This window comes from Brienomyrus brachyistius, chromosome 3 (genome assembly GCF_023856365.1).
Source record: "Brienomyrus brachyistius isolate T26 chromosome 3, BBRACH_0.4, whole genome shotgun sequence".
Taxonomy (NCBI): domain Eukaryota; kingdom Metazoa; phylum Chordata; class Actinopteri; order Osteoglossiformes; family Mormyridae; genus Brienomyrus; species Brienomyrus brachyistius.
Genome location: NC_064535.1, coordinates 5,604,107 through 5,622,713, shown reverse-complemented (window position 1 = coordinate 5,622,713; position 18,607 = coordinate 5,604,107).

Here is an 18,607-nt window from a genome sequence, read left to right as displayed (position 1 = left end):
GGGAGGGGCGTTAAGATGATTCCAAGGGGCTTCTGAATGGACAGGAATGCTAAAAAATGTGGAACATAATTGGATTGGTCTCTGTTGGGGGCCCAGTAGAATATCCTTACATGGGGCCCCAAAATGTGTAGCAGTACCCCTGGGTGGGGGACCTTATTACCCCCTCCCAATATAACCCAAGTGTGTATCAGTCACTGACTGAGAGGCGTGTCAGATTGAGGTGGTCCACATTACCCACAGACTAGGATCAACCATCCAGGCAACTGGAAGTCCATCTTAAATGGGGGGTGGTTACCTGGGTGAGAAGAGGAAAATGAAAGGAGTTGCAGCTGGGAGGTGGGGGGGGGGTGTGCAAACAGGCGGGAGGTTTCGTGGTGGTTGCCCGCTTTGCCGCCATCTGCTCTCTGCCTCCAGGGCGGCAGCAGTGCGCCTCATACCCGCAGCTTGTGCCCTGTGCTGCGTTCAGCCGGCTGCCTGGTCCGTCTCTGGCCCAGAGGCTCGGCCCCACTGAGCGATGGGCTGGAGAGACTCTGCTTCCTTTGCTCTCTGTTTTGGATCATAGATCCCCCCCCCCCCCCCCCAACCTCAACCCAACCCAGCAGCAACTCGTCTCCAGCTGTCGAGGTCACACTTTGTGGTGTTGCCACATGGCCCATATTAGCTAGCAGTAGGAAAAAATGTTTTAGAAATTTATTTTTCAAAATACTAATCTTATTCGCTTTGGGGCAACCACACCGAGGTGTTTTTATTTTGCGGCCAGTGAAATAAATTTGCGTCGTTTCTATGGCAACTGCATCCAGCTGAAAATGCATCCGCATCTCTCGTATCCGGAACGCAGTGGCTGTGACTTTGGAAACAATGGGCTGCTAGTTCGGTCGGCCGGACTGAGCCAAAGGTTTGAGTCTATATCCCCAACGTGCCGCCTGTATTTCCATCTTCCTCGCAGCTCCGGGCTCTTCTATAATTCAAAGTGCTCTTTAACGCCTGGTTAATTATGAATGGAAGCTGCTCGGGGTCTGCATCAGATGCGAAGTCGAGACGGCCGAGCCCATCTGGCGGGAGGGAAGGGCTCCCTCCTTTGATTCGCCACTTAAGCTGGACACCCACGCTATTAATTTTGGTCTCTAAGCCAGTTAAGTCCCCCTCCCTTAAAGGAGGATCCATCAGATTAAGCAGAAGTGCATCAATTATTCAGCGGGAGGCAGTTTGTTTGGTCTGGAGTCGGCGCCGAACGGCACTCCTCCATGCTAAGCGCGTCTCTCTTTCTCTCGAGAGAGGACCACCGGACGCAAATTAATTTGGCCGAAGGAAAATTACCCGCAAAGGTCGTTCGCTCGCTGGTTTTCCAGCCAGGGAGCCACAAAGTGGAGTCAGGAAGGCATCTCTGTCATGGAAAGACATGGATTGTGGAAAGGGTACAATGAGAAGGCGGTGGGAGGGGAGGACTCGGGTGCCTCTCACCTGGGGGTGTGGCCCAGACAGGTCACTGGCTCCTGATGGGAGGGAATGGATGGAGCAGGGTGGGGCAGGATGGGTGGCGGGTTGATTTTTGTAAAAGTGTAGCTTCTCCTTGACTTCTGAGGCACAGTCCTCCAGGGGGAGGTCCAGGAGGTGAAGAGCATGCTGCAAGCCATGCTGGAGCAACTGAGAGGCGGAGGAAGATGAAGATGACGAGAGAGGAGGCGAGACCAGCGAGGTGAAGGACGGACAGGAGGACGAGGATCCCTACTTCAGCGACAGCTGGGAGATTTAGAGGGACGCATGGATGGGCTGTGCTGTGGAGGCGACCCCCACGTGGGCCTGTCCCTGGTAGGATGGGCACTCAAGGCTCGTGGCGTCTGAACCCCGGTCACCGACAGCAGGACGTGTGGCTGAATCCTGTCACTGCCACTGACTTTACGTGGTGTCATCTATCAACTTGCCGCCATTCTGGGCTTGGGCCAGGTGCTACGCCGACTGAAGAGCCAGATCCATCAAAAGTGGTCTGCTGGGGGGGGGGGCGGGGTTTCTGTTCCCGTGGCAACTACCCTGTAGCAGCTTGGTAACCAGAGAACTTTCGTGTGTTTCTTGTTCTATGAGAGAATTTTGTAAAGCGATCAAGGTTTGATAGGCTAACCACTGATCACCGCGAGGTCCCGTGTGGACCAGCCGCGTCTCGGACGGAGGAGATCACTGCTGTACTTATTCAGGTCCAGTTCGATGCCAATGGCACGATCTGCATATATCAGTCCACGTTAGATGGTGCCATTGACTCAGAGTTCCTTCTGATGCTTAGCCACTGTTAAAAAAAAAACACACTTATGTTCTAAGTGACAGAAACCACCAAATTCTTTGCAGAGGAATATTGTTTGAAGTGTCCCTTCAATGCGGATATATTTTGAATCTGTTTTTACGGATGCATGTTGTTGTAACTGCTGTCCGGTTGTAGCCTTAACGAAGCACTTTGGGGTTCACTCCAGAAGAGGGGGCTTTAACTCCCTAACCCCCCCCCCCCAAGCCGCCCTTTTTTACTGTGTGTCTCAATTTTGGACATATTTATTTTTCATGTTCTTAAATATACCAGAATTGCCCAATGGTAGTCTCTGCTTTCTTTGATAGGTGCCTGAAACACTGCAAGAAAGGTAATTTTTTCCAGAACATTATTCTAGAACAATCCAGTCAGCTGCTTCTCCTCTTCACACTTTCCCAGTTCTGACTGGACCTCAGTTCTCTTTGCCTCTCCGGCGTCATGCTCACCTAAACTGGCGCGTGGCAGAAGGCATGCTGACCTCAGTCCCGCTTGTCTTCTAACTGCTTTTCCAGTCAGGTGACCTCGACCTGCAAATCGAATAAGCGAAAACGAAAATAAATCAACCCACAGGACGACAACATGTGGACACACAGGGACATGTCGCACACTGTCGATTACGAAGACCATGTTCCCCTCGAATGTTCAGAGAAACGTGGTCAGGGAAACCACTCTGTGGAAAAAATGTTACCTTTCTTTCAACATCCCAAATACAGCGTAAACGCACGATTCACCTGAGACCAGCACCTGCCTTCCTGTGAAACTCTCTGGGTGGTTTCGGGTGTATTTTGGGTTAGGTTTTTGTAATGCTAAGAATTTCTGCCGCTCAGACCGAAAACAGGCTGCCTAAGCCAGCAGGAGAGCTGGGCCCTTGCTGCTGAATCACCTAATGAATTGAACCATGCAGCTTAGCTTCGTCCACAGGAAACGTAAAAATCGCCCCAAATCCGCAGCTTAGCAGAGAGCAGCTATGTAGATGGTGAATCCTCTTTATATTTGTCTCTCAAATATATGAATGAATAATAAATGAATCGTGCAGGTTGCAAATGTAATGCGGTTATATTAAAAAAGGTAATTCAATTCATGACACAACTATTGTAGGGTCTGACCTTCAGCTCAGTGGGGCCCCTAGTGGTGAGGCTGCTAGCCATCACTTGTACCTCAGTCACTTGAACCTCAAGTTGTCGGTCAAAACTTAAACGCCGCCCCCTCATTTCCACTTGAAATGGATCTATCATGAATATAGCGTTACTGACTGGACATTTAACCGGAAGGTGGACTGACAGGAAGAGTCATGAATCCACACAATGTTGAATTACCTGTTGGCGTTAACTTCAGCTTACTTCACCGGAAATCTTGTTTTTAAGTGAGGCATTTATGCTAACAAGGGTTCAGACATTGAGAAGCTAGTCGGGCCTGCACAACAAAGAGAGAAAGGCGCTGACAGGGACACGGGTCAGAGGGAGGCGCCACAGAGGACCCCCGCAAAAGAGGTTTGCAGATCGAGAGTTTTATTCAAAGTGCCGATTAAACTTTCCCTCCCTACTCGTACTTCATAATTATGCTGTCGGTGACCGTTTCACCACTGTTGCTTACTTTTGAATTCTCAATTACGTGAAAAGTGACGAGAACCCCCCCCCACACACACAACCACCCCACCCTGCCTGGGGATAATGAAGCTGATACTTATGCTTTCAAAGAGCTCGCCAGTTTGCAGCCAGTGCCCAGGGGTAATTCCTTTCATGAAAGTTTAGCGGGGGTGGAGGAGGGCGGCGGGGAAGGCAATGGCGCTAATTTTGCCCCGGAGCGGAGGATACCAAATACCAAGCACGCCGAACATAGCAGCCGCTTGCATTCCTGGGGTAACCGATGGTGCCGTTACCTTTCAGCTCCTGTCACATGAGAAGCCGATGTTACCCGCCGGTCTCAGCGGCGAGCCAAGCGAACACTCGCTTTCCTCCGGCGGCGTAATAAAAACTCAGAGCTGTTTTTTTTTAACAGCCAATATTATCCCACACCCCCACCCTGGCCTGTCTAATGTGCTACTCACAGAAACTGGGGGGGTTACGGTTTATTCTGCTGCCCTGTAAGCATGCTTTTGCTGGGATATGATATTGATCAGTAGGATGAGAGCCAACATGTAGCAAGAAGATCTGGGTGAAAATGTACTTGACCCCCCCCCCCCCCCCAACAGATTTACTTTAACATTTTTTTTTTCTTTAACAGAAAATGTACTTGACCCCCCCTCCCCAAGCAATTGTGGATTAAGAGCCTTTGTGGTAACATCAACTGGGGGTTAAGTGGCCAAAGTGATGACATCAATCTGCCGTCCCTAGGATTGAACCGGCGACCTTCTGATCATAGACACGGTCTCTTAAGCTGCTGAGCCACACAAAATTACTACCTAATATGCCAAGAAATTATCCTGTCTAGCTTTTCTATTAAAATTTGTGGCTAGTGTGTGGCTCAGCGGGCTAAGCCTCTGTGCCTGTGATCGGAAGGTTGCTGGTTTGAGGCCTGGCCTCTGCAGAATAGTTAGATGCCCATGAGTCCTCCAGCAAGATTCTTAACCTCCAGCTCCAGGGGTACTGCAAGCTGGCTGACCCTGTACTATAACCTCCCCAGGTCTGCACTGACCTGTGTTGCAAGGGTAGCTGAAAAGAATTTCACCATGAGGATTAATGAAGTATCACTATTCTATTCTGTTCAGCCAAGGATAGATCCCTATCCTTCTGTGTGCATTTTGACACTTCTTCCTTGGGGAGGCTCGCCAACAATGCTGGCTGCTGTCCATGGCATATCTACACTGCAAGGGTTTCTTGGTGTGTAAACCATGCAGTCAACGCATGTGGATGTGGCCCAAGCAATTTGTTTCCTTGGAATCCTGCGCCATGTCATGCTACCCCCCACCCAATCCAAACCCGCACCAAGCCTCTGACAGTCATGGCCGCCAAAAAGGGACCACTTTCAGATCGATTTCTTGCCTTTAAGCTCCGTATCTCGCTCATCTAGCATCCTGCCTCTTTCCAGAAGTAAAACAGTTCTGACTCCATAGAGTAAGTTATTGATGTATACAGGTTTTGCTGTAAGCTACGAAACACAGCAAATATAGACATGGAACAGCAGCAAAAACGGATCACAAATGAGACCCCAAGAAAGCCTTCCCAAGATTCCCGGTTCCGCCAGCAGGAAAGTCATTGCAAAGCCGAACCGGCAGCGAATTGGTGAGTGCCGCCCGCAGTTTACGAGCCCCTCAGTTGCCGAGGGGAGGATAACTCTAGAACCTTCCGTCTGGCGCCCCAAGAATCACAGGGCACGGACAACAGACGTTCTCTAGCCCCTGAAAAACCTCGCACCAAAATGGCTGCTTCATTCTGCCACCGATGATCTTTGCTGAGAAGCTCAGACGAGATACTCAGCTGATGCATTCTAATTGGGAGGCCTGAGATACAGCGGACTGATATTCACACAAAAACTGTATGTGTGATCATAGCACTCGAGTCCCTCCTTTTGGAAATAAACCCCAATAGCTACTGCAATTCTGTTGCCATGCAACAAGGTTTATATTTGAAAGAATGGAACCCTACAGGAGGCCTATTGCTAACGTAAAGACCAGCGTTGTGCTGTGAATCTTTTGGGAGCAGAGCCTGAGTTTCGGATGTCCGCAGATCCGCAGACTATGAACAAATCCGAGAAACTTGGGCAGAAAAATCAATCCAGATATTCTGAAATGTCAAAGCCTGCTAGAAAAAATATGAAGCGTTGTATGGTGTTCCCCATGGTTTGGGTAACCTTGGCGCATTATAGAAAAATATCATGTACGCGGCGAATTCCAAAGTATCTCTTGTGGATTTAAAGACAGCAGGTGTCCTTATAATGCTTTTGGCATTTTAAAAATTGTGTAAACTCCTTTATTTAGTTGCACTCTTTACATAAGAGCTCAGGTTATCACCATAAATCAGACAATTATTTTAGAGTAGACCTAATTTGTATTTTTCTAATGGAGTTACATAAAACAAGAGCCCAGCTGCTTGTCAGTCTCGCATTAAACAGGTTTACTTTACTCCTGTGCGATTATGGCCCATAACGCATCATTCTAGCTATCTAGCTGTCTGTGTACCATGCAACGCACAGTGACGCCAGGACTATTGGATGCCAAATTTCAATTTCATACGCTAAATAATTATCCATAAAGTGCATTTTATGAGCGCGTAATATTGCGCCAATTTGAAACTCTGAGAAGAAGCTGAAGAAAATTATTGTTTTTTGTCCACGACTCGCATCGCGGAGTCTTGGCAACCCATCACACTTCCGGTGGACTGTGGGTTTTTCCCTCCCGGAACGTCTCAGTAGATTTTCACCATGGCTTATAGTTTCTGGCCGTAACGATCTGGCCCTTATCAAAGTCGTTCGGATCTTTATCTTTGACCATTTCTGCATTCAACACGTCGACTCCAAGTACTGAATGTTAGCTTACCCATCTCATATGTCCCAGACATGTGACATGTTCTGCTTCATATACGGGTGGTCTGTTTTGGCTCATGCAATGTGTAATGTATATCTAGTTTTAAATGTACAAACACCCGACAGCAAAAAAAACAAAGTGTGAAGAAACATCTGCATATCTACAAAGATTTCATACGATGACAGTTATTAAAAACAAATGAGACAGACATTTATTTCCTTAACATAATTATGTATTGCAGATGAGTCTTAGATATTTTTCTTTCAGTAGTAGTTCGCATAAGAGAAACTTTCATTCTCCTTCTCTCCAGATGTCACTCCTATCGTGGTCTAGAAAAATTTAGGAAGGACCTCCATACTTCTCTGAAATCCTCTATTTTTGGTTTTAGGAACTACTTGATCTTTTCCAGTTGAAGGCATGAAGTCATCCCCTTCGGCGGCTGTGACGCAAAGAGGCTCACCTCCGGCCTCCAAACACAGGCCACGACACTCACTGAGATGATTTCTGGTTAGTATTTTCATTTGTTTACAAAGAGGTGGTTCCAGGTGACGGAGGCCTTGAAGGATTTTCAGCTGCGTCATACCAATAAATAGTCTTTTAAGAAAAAGCAAAGCAAACCTGATTTGCCATCAGTCATATCAAACAAAAAGGAGACTGAGGAGAATAGCCTAGGAATGTTATTTCAGCTGAAGAGAGGGAGGTGAGCCCTGGTGGGCCCAGGTACGCCAGAATTATGTGCCCCTGCTCTGAGATCGTCAGATGGATCATGTGTGTGAATCTGAGTATCTATACTCTCCAGTCACTCCTGTAATATCTTCTCCCTACCATATTTGGAAAAGGGGGGGGGGGGGGATCGTGGGGGGTGGGGCGCATCTTGGGCTTATCTTCCAGCTGGCTCTCTCATCCCCATCAACAGGCCTGCCCTGTAAGCCGCTAGCGGAGGCAGGCAGGAAGGAAGGAAATAATCACCACTCATATTGAAGTGGAGAGTCTTTAGTAATGAACTGCAGCCTGACACTAAGGTGGTGGGGGGCTTAACAGGTCACTCTATTGCCAGTGATCGGGTTCCATTCACAGCTCATGGTCAATAGCGGAGTTACAAAAGACTGACCAGTATAGCCCCAGTCCCAAAAACACACACACCACACACACACACACACACACACACACACACACACACGCGCAGTGGGCAACAATGCCTGCATGTAGCCATCATGGTGCTAATCTCTTCTGCATCAAGTGTTAATGAATCCTAGCCTTTGGGGGTGGTGTATTAAGCAGAGCCGGTCAGTTTGCCATCAGTGTTGCTCCGGAACGTGAGAGAAAACCGCAGACAATTGCAATGTGGTTTTGAACGTTGGGCGCTGTGTTAAGGGGGGCTTCGTAAAGAGATGCACCCTGAGAATACAACCACCATTTAACTACCACACAGCAACATTTCAGGGAGGGCTGAAATAGAACAAGCAGAAGACCATTATAAACAGGGGTGGCTTTGCTTTTTCTGCCCCCCCAGTATAGTGACTATTTGTAGTTAACGGGCCCCCCAGAGGGCACTGCTACTGTTTATAACTCTCTTTCCTTTCTTGACACACATCTATGCCCGCTAAACGAAAACAGAGCTCAAGAGGGTCTAGTCCAGGAGGAGTCAATTGGGGAAAAAGCGTAGAGCGGGTAGAGCTGAGGCGGAAACAGCCCAGCTCTGATGAGAACCAATAGAGCGACAGCACAACCATGTAAACGGGAAACAGACTCCGCCTCCAACGGGACAGACTGATATCACCATTGGACCCCCGGCTGACCCTGCTTTCAATCGTACACAGCTTTGGATAAATATCAAGTAAACTAGGCCGACTGACACATGGATGGAGGTGAGATCGTGACCTTTGCCCTTACGCCAGCGAACATCTATCCAAAGTCGAGCTCGCGTCTGTGCCCCACTAATGCAAACTCTCCCCATGGAGTGGAAGGGCGGCGTGCTCTCGCAGTCCAATTAAAAGGTGCCTCTCCATCAGTGTGATGCAGATAAACAAAACTGGGGAGTATGCAGTTCTGACGGCATCTCTGGTCTGCTCCGCCGGCTCCTCGCCGTGAGCACCTGCCACCGCACGGTGCCTCCTGTGACCGCAAACCTCCGCGGGGAACGCGGTAACTCAGCGGTAATGTTACGCATTAGCGTATCGCTCCTCAAAGCTGCCCACCCCATCCTCCCCCGAACTGGGAGCAAGCGTCCGGAGACGCGACTCATTTCCATTCGCTCGATTCCATTCGCTGGTTCCGGTGCACATTCGCAAGGGGACATTGATGGCAATTTCTCGCCGCCGCCCCCCACCCCCGTCCCTCTCCGCCTCTCGAGGTAAGCCGCTAAGGGCCTCGGCAATTACCGCCAGCGCTCAGGCTAACGGCCTTCGGTGCCCCCGAACGCCGGCGGAAATCAAATTCGGTTCATCAGCATTCCGTGAATGACAAAGGCTATTAAAGACCGCCGTCCCCATCTCTGCTCCCGCTGAACGATGTGACGAGGACATTTGCTAGAGGCAGGGGGAAGAGAGACCAAAAGGTTGGGAAGTTTTAAGAGGTGCCCTGCGCCCGAAATTGAAAATTAAAAATAAATGACATGCAGAGTGGTGAAAAGGACCCCCCCCATCCCCAAATTCCCTCACCTGATCAAGCACCCAACACATTTGTGTGCTTTCAGGTAACTAACCAGCCCCCACTGGAGTGTTCATAGAGAGAGACAGGCTGTCGGCCTCCGGAGGCTTGTCAGCCTAGGACCCGGAGCCGGACAGCGTCTCCGCCACAGTCTGTAATGTAATCAGACACGCACACACACACAGGTTTGTAAGTATATCTTTGTGAGGACTCTCCATTCATTTCTACGGGGAAAACTCATAATCCCAACAATGAGAACCTTAAGCCCCACCAAGCCCTAACCTTAACCATGAGTAACCAAACAAAAGATTGTTGGCATTTTTAGCTTTTTGATTGCATTCACAGATCTTTTTGGGGGCCTGAAAAATGGTCCCTGCAAGGTCAAAATAACAGGTTTTTATCCCACTGTGGAGGACATTTCATCCCCACAATGCAATATAAACCTAATCCACACACACACAACATATATTCACTAGCAGCACTAGTCGAGCAACCTTGTAAAAATGACTAAATCTCAAAACGGAGCACAGCCATCCCATAAAATGATGCAACACAGCGTATTAAATAGAGGGAACGGGCGGGGGCGGACGGGGTTGTGTACCCCCCAGTATTTAATTTGAATTCATTCACCCTCCCCCCCCAATAAACAAACCTTAGTATTTAAATTATTAAGTTGTCCCCCAATATAAACCTTCTCCTATGCTGTTGAGCACAGCTGTGTTCTGAATAAATTAAGAATAAATGAAGAGGCGATTATACGCATTACCGCCGTGAATGCGCGTCGCTGGTGACTGGCAGGGCGTCCGCGGACAGCTTTTGTTTTCCGTCATCACGTCATGTGACTTCGCAGGCGGTATCACAAGCCGCACAGCAGCAAGAAGTGAGACAATTTCACCAGCCTTATTCATTTCACCCAGGGGTGCTTAACCCTCACTAATCGTTTTCAGGCAGAAACTAATTTAAAGACTATCGTCTGGGTAAATGGGATTAAAAATGAGTCCAATTTTCCAGTCCTCATTATGAGCGCTGAAATACTTTGCACGGCCTGTGGAACAGTGACAAAAGGCAAGGCTGTAGAGCAGCAGAGAGCCCTGCTAAGAGTTTCACTGACGTGGCTTTGACCCAAGTGCTTTTCAATGCTTTGGAAGCAAATCCCAGAGCTATAAGGGATAGATTAATGATGTCTGAATGTAAGTTAACATTGGCGGCTTATCAGGGTGTGATTCCGGGAATATTAGCCTAGCTAATAGCTTTACACAGCACAGCCTTCACTCTTCATTACCATCTATTCCCAACCAAGTTTCCAGAATGACCCAAGCAAACACGATCCACGATCTATGAGGAGTAGGCAGCTCTGATTTCAGGCTTCCATGGACCTGGATTAGTTAAGCCTAATAGCTGAGCACATGGATGTAACACAGCCCAGGATCACAACTCCTCCTCCATCACACCTGGATGGCCTGCGGTTTGCCTACCGGGCAGCCTGATGCTGAATATCAGGCCTTTTTTGCTTAACTTGGCAATTAAGACCCAAATTATTTGCAACTTCCTACCCAAAGGAATTTGAAGGGACCCATGGACCCAAAGCCAGAGGCAGAGATCGCCTTTAGCTACAGGACACCTCGATTGTGATGCTACACTCCACTAGCAGTTACCAATCACTCTCTGGATCTGGCCTCTAGAATCCAATGAAATCAATTCCTTGGGGAACAGGCAGCACAGTGCTAATATTTACAATCGTGTCCCTGGAGCGCAATAATATAGCTGGACATGGCTGCATGAGGTGATATTGAACTGTGACAGTAAGGCTGGCCATAAGCAGAGCGCCCCTTACGTTTGTTGCCATGGTTGCTACATGTGGAGGAGTGGCAACAGGAGATCAATCAGCCAATCGCCACAGGAGATGCGCGTGTGGGGCAAGATCGCAGCTCATCTAATTAAAGTGTTACAAGTCCATCACCTCCTCTCGGTGTTATAGGAATAGCAACAGATTAACCACGTTCTGAGAATGTTAGGGCCACATTTAGTTATAAATTTCACATTGACAGGCGGAGCACCCCAACATCTGATGTGGGACAGGCTGTGGAGGCAGAGGACTGAATTCCTCTGCAGTCATCTCCATCTTTTAGAGGGCGTCAGTTTGGCTTCAACGTTGATAGGGATCAAGTCAGTCGAAGTACCGAAGTCTACGACCTTGCCTGTTAGGATGTTGAGAACCCATGGCAATTAAAACAGCCAGTCTACAATCGATCCCATCTGTCGTCATGTCCTGCGGATCCAAGAACAGAAATAATCAGAAGTTTGAAAAGGGGAAGTTTAATCTATAACAGTTGTCCCTCTCTATAGGCTACAACCTAATTATTAATAATTCAAGGCTTAGTTATTTATGGGCGTGAAAAATAAAAACAAACATCTGTATTTTTGAAATTCTCTCTCTGGTCTGGGCTATAAATCAACATGAATTTAACTCTCTCCTACACCTCAACCTTCAACCTATAATGTAAAGAAATTCCTTCCGGGCGTGGGAAAGGCGTTTCTCTGAGATCTCTGCCGTCTCTGAGCTGTTCTCCATCTCTGCATAGGGGCGAATGTGTATTCAGAGGTACGTGAGGAAGTCCCACTGAGCGTGTGCGGACGTAGAGATGTGTGCCAGGCCAAAGGGAACGGGCTGGATTAGGACTCTTCCGCGGGCTGTGTTCCGGGCCGTCTCAGACGTCGAGTCACACTCACAGATCCGAGCTCTGACTGGCAGGACAGCAAGGTGAGCGGCAGTGCGGGCTGAAGGACCCGGGGCACCGAACAATCCACAGTCCGCCCCATGATGATCAATTCATGTAATCCGCCAAGAGTAATCTCTTATTTTACAGCATGGCAGCGACCTGCTGCGGGATTCTTGCTCTGGAAAAATCTGAAATAAATAGAGAAGATAACTTGTGAAAGGGAACCAGGGTGGGGCTACCACACCTCCCAAAAACCCAGCTGCAAAGGGCCAGCTGGGCCCCCCATCCACCAGGTCACCCAGCCACCGGCTGGCTGCTGCCTCCCCTTCATTCATCATTACAGCAAAGACCTTCTGCATGGACACAGGTGGCCAAAAGAAAGACATGCAGCAGAAATGATCCACGGAACGACTTTGCCAGACGAGGCCGTCGGACTCCCCCCGGCTACCTGCCATCCCCCGAGCACAAACAAGGCAGCCCAGTTATGGTCATGCCATCTTGGCAGAATGCCGGTCTGCCCCCCCCCCCCTCCCCCGGAAACTATGCCAGAGAGCGATGGTACTGTTGCCCCCCCATTGCACATGCCTTACAACCATCTTCAGGGAAATTGGGAAGAGGGCAAATCACCCTCGGCGGGAGCAAGTGGAGGAAGATCTCTCTAAATGTCAGAGGCGAATGTTTGAAAACAGTGCAGGTTTCGTTCACTAGGACAACAAGTTGAAGGACCAGGGTCTGTGTGAGCCTGACGATTCTGCTTATAAAACAGCCCATGGCGGGTGAAGCACCATGCAACGTATTCAGAAAAACACCTATTTAGGTTAAAGTTAGCAACCATTCCTGTTTAACAAAATGGCAAAAACACCATCTCCAGTGTGCTGGGATTTGTTAGTTTGTAGTTGTTGTTAATAGACTACAAATACTGGACCCACGTAATAGACTAAGAATAAACTTCAGCCATATAGACATGCTGAAAAGCTGGAGGTAGTCGAGGGAAGCTGTACGTATTTACAGAGTGCCTCCCCCTATATGTTTCTGTGCTTGCTGGAATGCCTTTTAATGTCAGTGATGTTTATTGCTGTCCTTGTGGTTCTCATTGGCAGCAGAAACTAGTATGTGTTTAGCATGTGCAGGGAGACATTTGGGGAACAGGGTCCCAGGCCATCCTGTGCTTTTCTTAGTAACAGATGTCATTCATCGGAGGGGAGGGATGGGGGGTTGTTTTAGTGCAGCCAGAACTCTTCTAGTCTGATGGCCTTTGACATTGGGAAGGATAACATTTCTGGACATGAAACCCATCATGGGGGGGGGGGGGGGGGGGTACAGTCTACCAAATGCTGATCGGACAAGGTGGGGTCCATCTGCTCTGTGGTGACACACCATTATCCTCCTGCCAAATGGACATAGGAGACCTCTGCGCTTATTGGCAAAGATTTTTCAGTTCCTGCGACCAACGGCGGTGTTCAGCAGCACTCAAACACTAACTGTTAACATTTTTTAAACTCATTTGTCTGATGCTTTTCCCTAAAGCAACTTACTTACAATAGAAGAAAGGGTTACAACTTGTGTGCAGTCCCTCCAATTCGAGCACTCGACATTTGCATTGTTAGCATAACGCTTCACTTGTTGAGCTACACAACGTACAGGCACTAAAAGCCACTACACTGGCAGGGGAACCCAAAGTGACATTTTGAGTGGGGACCCATCCATGCCTGCAACTGTAAAAACGTGGACTGCCTGATTGTCCCCAAGGACCGGGTTGGGGAACACTGCACTAAAGCACTCCCCATCTGTTACAATGGCCCTGCCTGCCATATCAGTGATCCCTGGCAGACCCCTGTGCTCCTTTCCCATCGTAATAACTCATAAACACCTCCCTAACCAGGAAGTCCTCATTTCCCCTGAACCCCCATAATTCTCAGCAACTTTATCAGTGTCTCCAGCACCCTGAGCCTCAGAGGAAGCGGTTCAGAAGGAAAACCTTTGACCTAATACCCTGGTGACCCATCTTAGGGCGTATGGTGGGCCTTCGGGAGAGGGACTTGACCCCCACATCTAAAACAATCAAGTCAATCATGCAACTCAACCACTTCAACACAACCATGTTGTTACAGTGGTGTCATGTATAGATTTTTCTGCAACGGATGGCAAAAAAATATGTGTCCTGCAAGTCTGTGAGATTGACTCTTAGAAAATTATTAAGATTTGAGTGCAATAGACAGGGGGCCTGTGGGAGTGGAAGGGTGGAATGTGGAGTGGGGATTGAAGGTCTGCTCACAGCTTGCTGAACGCCTACTTGCTTGCTGTTAAATCTGTCATGTACCAGAGCCTTCTGTTGGACTCCAGGATAACAAACAGAAAGAAGCCCCCACCACCTCGTTACATTAGGGTTTGTTTTTTGTTGTCTGAACCGATGCAGGAACTTGCCCATCATCTCATGGAGGACGGCTTCTCCCACTGATCGCTTCATCTACCGTTTCTCCAGCAGAATTTGTTTACCAGCCGCTGGCTTGGGGGAAGGTGGTGACTCGGTGGCTACCAAACCAGCTGGATGCCTCTGTTTTGAGGACATTGAAGTAATAATTTCCCCCTTTAACTAGCTACGGATGGGCATGTCAGGACACAAAAGCAGAGCCGTTCAGGAGTCTGGCGGCTCTATTGAACCACGCGTTACGCAGTGTCGATTAGCGCCTGCCAAGTCGCCGGGCTAGCCTCGTCAAACGATGGTGCTCACATCTGAGCCATGAAATCCGTCGACGGCCTCCTCGATCACGCCAAAACAAAAGGGGAATTACCAAAGGCTCCCCGTCAGCCGTGACTGGGAACAACAGCAGAGCCCCTCCAGGCTGCAGACTGGGGGATCTCACCATCTGCGCCCCCGTCTGCATCCCCGGCTGTAAAAGCTCCCGGCCTCTACTAAACATCACTGGAGGCCAATCACATGTCCTTAGATGTAAAGGAGACCCAGGATGGTGCCACACCCCTCCCACGATGCACTGCAGCGGCTCTCCCCGGACGCTCCCAGACACCAGCGCTACGACAGGTATTTATTTATTTTTTATCCTCCACCCCCAAAACCCATCAAGAAACAGATGGCGCTGCTGCGTTTATGAGCCGGACGCCTCCTACTTGTCTCTTTGCTGTGCGGCTGCTTGCCTGCCGGGAGTGATAAATAAAGAATAACAAATCCAAAATAGCAGACTTCTGGACCGATGAAGACGTGATTAGCAGGCTACTATAATTCATGGCTCCGGGAAGCGCTTGAGCAACTATGGACATGTGACCATACACCATGTTTTTCTTTCCCCCTCACCTGAAGGTGGTGTTATTTGCAAAAAATGCCTCCCCAGACACAGTACACCTTAAAACTTCCCTCGCAGGTGAAATAGCTCTTCTCCGAGACAGTTCTCTAAGCTCTCGGTAAGCTTTGTTAAACAAGAAACACGCCCATTTATAGTTTTCATCACTTATTGAGTGATAGTGGATTGGGCCATTGTTGATTTCTCCATCTTTTAGTTACTTGTCCTGGTCAGCGTTGTAGAGATTGTTGAATTTTTAATAAATTAAAAAAGCTTTAAAAAAAACATTCCTGCAAACACAGGTGTAAGTCAAGTGAAGTGAAGTAGAACTAGCTGCGTGCAATGAATGGTGAAGCAAAACAACATTCCTCTGGACCTGTGGGGCAAGGGTGCTCAGAACGGCGGGAAATTTGGGGGCCCAACATGATATGCTTTTGTGGGGCCCAAAATCTCTTGCCCCCATGACAGGACAGGACATTATTACAGTTCGGAATAAAAACCCTGTTTTGTCTATGTAGGCTGGATAGGACACTATCCATTATTCTGACAAAGGAAGTCCACAGCTCAGACCCCAGAGAACCCATTCAGGTCCTGAGAAGCTCATCATCTCAGGCCTCTCTCTGACAGCACCCTAATGACGATGGAGGGCCGCAGAGGAGGACAGTACAGGAACCTGCGGCATTCTGGGAGCATGTGGATGCTGCTCGAGGACTTAGGGGAAAAGCGTGAGACAGCACACCCTGAAAAATGCACGTCAAAAGCTGCCTGGCAACAGGCAAACATAGAATGACCTACATAAGGGGGGAATGTTGACTAGCACTGGGGCGTGTGCTTTGCAGGGCTAATTCCGCTGATGATTCTTTGCTAAGATGATACACCCGCTGCCCCTGGCTCATCAAACGTCAAACTAAGGAAGACAAACGGCCGTGTTTTTGCACGCACACCGTAACCTGATACAAGAATCATCACTAAAGCAGTAATAGCTAATTCTTAAACTGGCTTATCAGGAAACCAGCCCATTAAGAGATGATTAATAATTAAAAAAAAAAATAAATTGCAAGGGTGAGACTGAGCCCCTCCCCTGCATATTTTGAAAGGGTGGCAGGATTTGACTGGGGGAGGAGGGGCAATATTCCTGCACCAATACATGCAACAGCTGTTGCATGGATTTTGCAGGTCTGTGAGTGCTGGCTGTAGGATACTCTTTCCAGCCTTTGATCTACCAGTCTTAAAAGACCTTCTGCAAAACGTGAGCCCTGCTGAGCAAGGTGACACTAAGTTCTTCTCAAACATCTGAGGACGATCTCCATAAAGTAGTTTGTTTACTAAACTCAGTTGGAGCACAACTCTCACCAAGACTTACCTAAAAATATCCTTCTGGAGAAATTCCGGCTTGAGAAAATGACTGAAAATGTGAGTGTAGTTCTGACAACACAAGGAGACGTTACAGTACTCCCACCTCGTTTAGTGTGGAGCATTTAAGGAGCAGACAGATCGTTTGAGAACCATTTTCCTTACTCTTGAGCAAAGTCCAAAAATGCAAGTGAAATGTAGCCCCGAATGTGTGTCACATCAATGGTATAGCTCCATAAAGGAGCCCAGAGTGAAGTTAGCAACAGATATTTAACCTAACAAACGTCTGACCGTGATTAACTGACAGTACTCCATTTTCAATGTTCATCTGCCAAGTCACTTGAGCCCTGCTAGACGCCGCAAAATTTAACGGATCATCATCGATGCTAAACTGAAGCACTCGCTACAAATGAGACTTAGAAGATTCCCACGGCCACACCTGCTCAAGCAACTGACACAATGGCTTTTCCATCCATCCGGGCGAGTTACTTGACACTCTGAATTACTGGCAGTGGTTTGGAAAGTGCCGGAGAGTCCCGTCTTCCCCCCCCCCCCCCCAGGAGTGTGTCACTTCAGCACTTTGATGTTTGACAAGGTTGGTCGTCATATATTAAAAGAAGCAGTTTAAAGAAGTCAAGCTGCGAAGCGGCAATTTACGGTGTGAAACTGTTGCGAAAACTGGGACAAAATTATAAAATGCTCACAGAATGGACAGATGTGTGAGGTGTGCTATGAAGACACCCATGTCAGTAATAACTGCAGAATGACCGACAGACTCCATGAAACTGTGAACTATTTCATACAGAAAAGAATACAGGCACTAATTGAGTCCCATGGAAATTTGGGGAGTATTTTATTTTCCAGGTCTGCTTGTCTAAAGCAACATACAAGTGAAGAAAACTCGGGGTCAGAGAGCGCAGTCAGGCAGCACCCGAGGTCAAGGCCTGGTCAATGAGTCGACGGTGTCGATTGCGACCCAGTGCCACTAGGATATCCCAGATTGCTCAGTTAAGATAACACCAAATGACACCTTTTGCCACTTGAGTCATGCATTTGGCCCTTTAAATACAAAACTACCAAACGTTTCTGCCAATTTGGGCTTCATTTCATCAGAGGACAATCCTCATCCCAGAGACTGTTCCTCTAATCCATCTTTGGGCTGGACAGGAACACAGCGTGCCAGGGGGTGTTCTGCAGGCACATTCTCTGCCTTCTCAATAGCGCATGCCGTAGGATACAGAGATCTCCCAGTGATCCCAGTTATATATGCAGTCTTACATGGCCATTGAATAGCAGATCTCAGACGTGACTGAAATGTTAGATATCACCTAAGTACACAAATGGCTGCCGCCAGCCCCATCCAAGAATCTCGCAGTGCCGCCACAAAGCTGGTGTCTAAGATGGACCTGCAGAGACATTAATCACATCTTAATCCTCCTCCTGAGAGGGGGGGGGGGGGGGGGGGGAGGGGGCGACCATAGCTTAAAGCAAACAATGTAGGAAAAAACTTAATTTACACCATTTTAAATAGTTCACCTTTTAACGGCTCCCAGAGAAATACCTTATCCAGGACGAGGTTCCTTATTCAATTCACATCCCCCAGGAAATGCTAAAATGGATCTGCACACATGGACAGGTAATACGTGTAAATTTCACCCCCATTTAACACTAGAACTGCCAAATCTACGCAAATTTGCGTAAATTCCCTGGGCCTAACACCTACTAGCATCCCTGCTGAGAGTTTCTTGGGCCATTGTCCTCCTGCTTTTGTTGTGCAAACACACCCATTACCTGTGAGGCCTGGCACATTTGCATTTTTTTACTCAGAGCAGCTAAA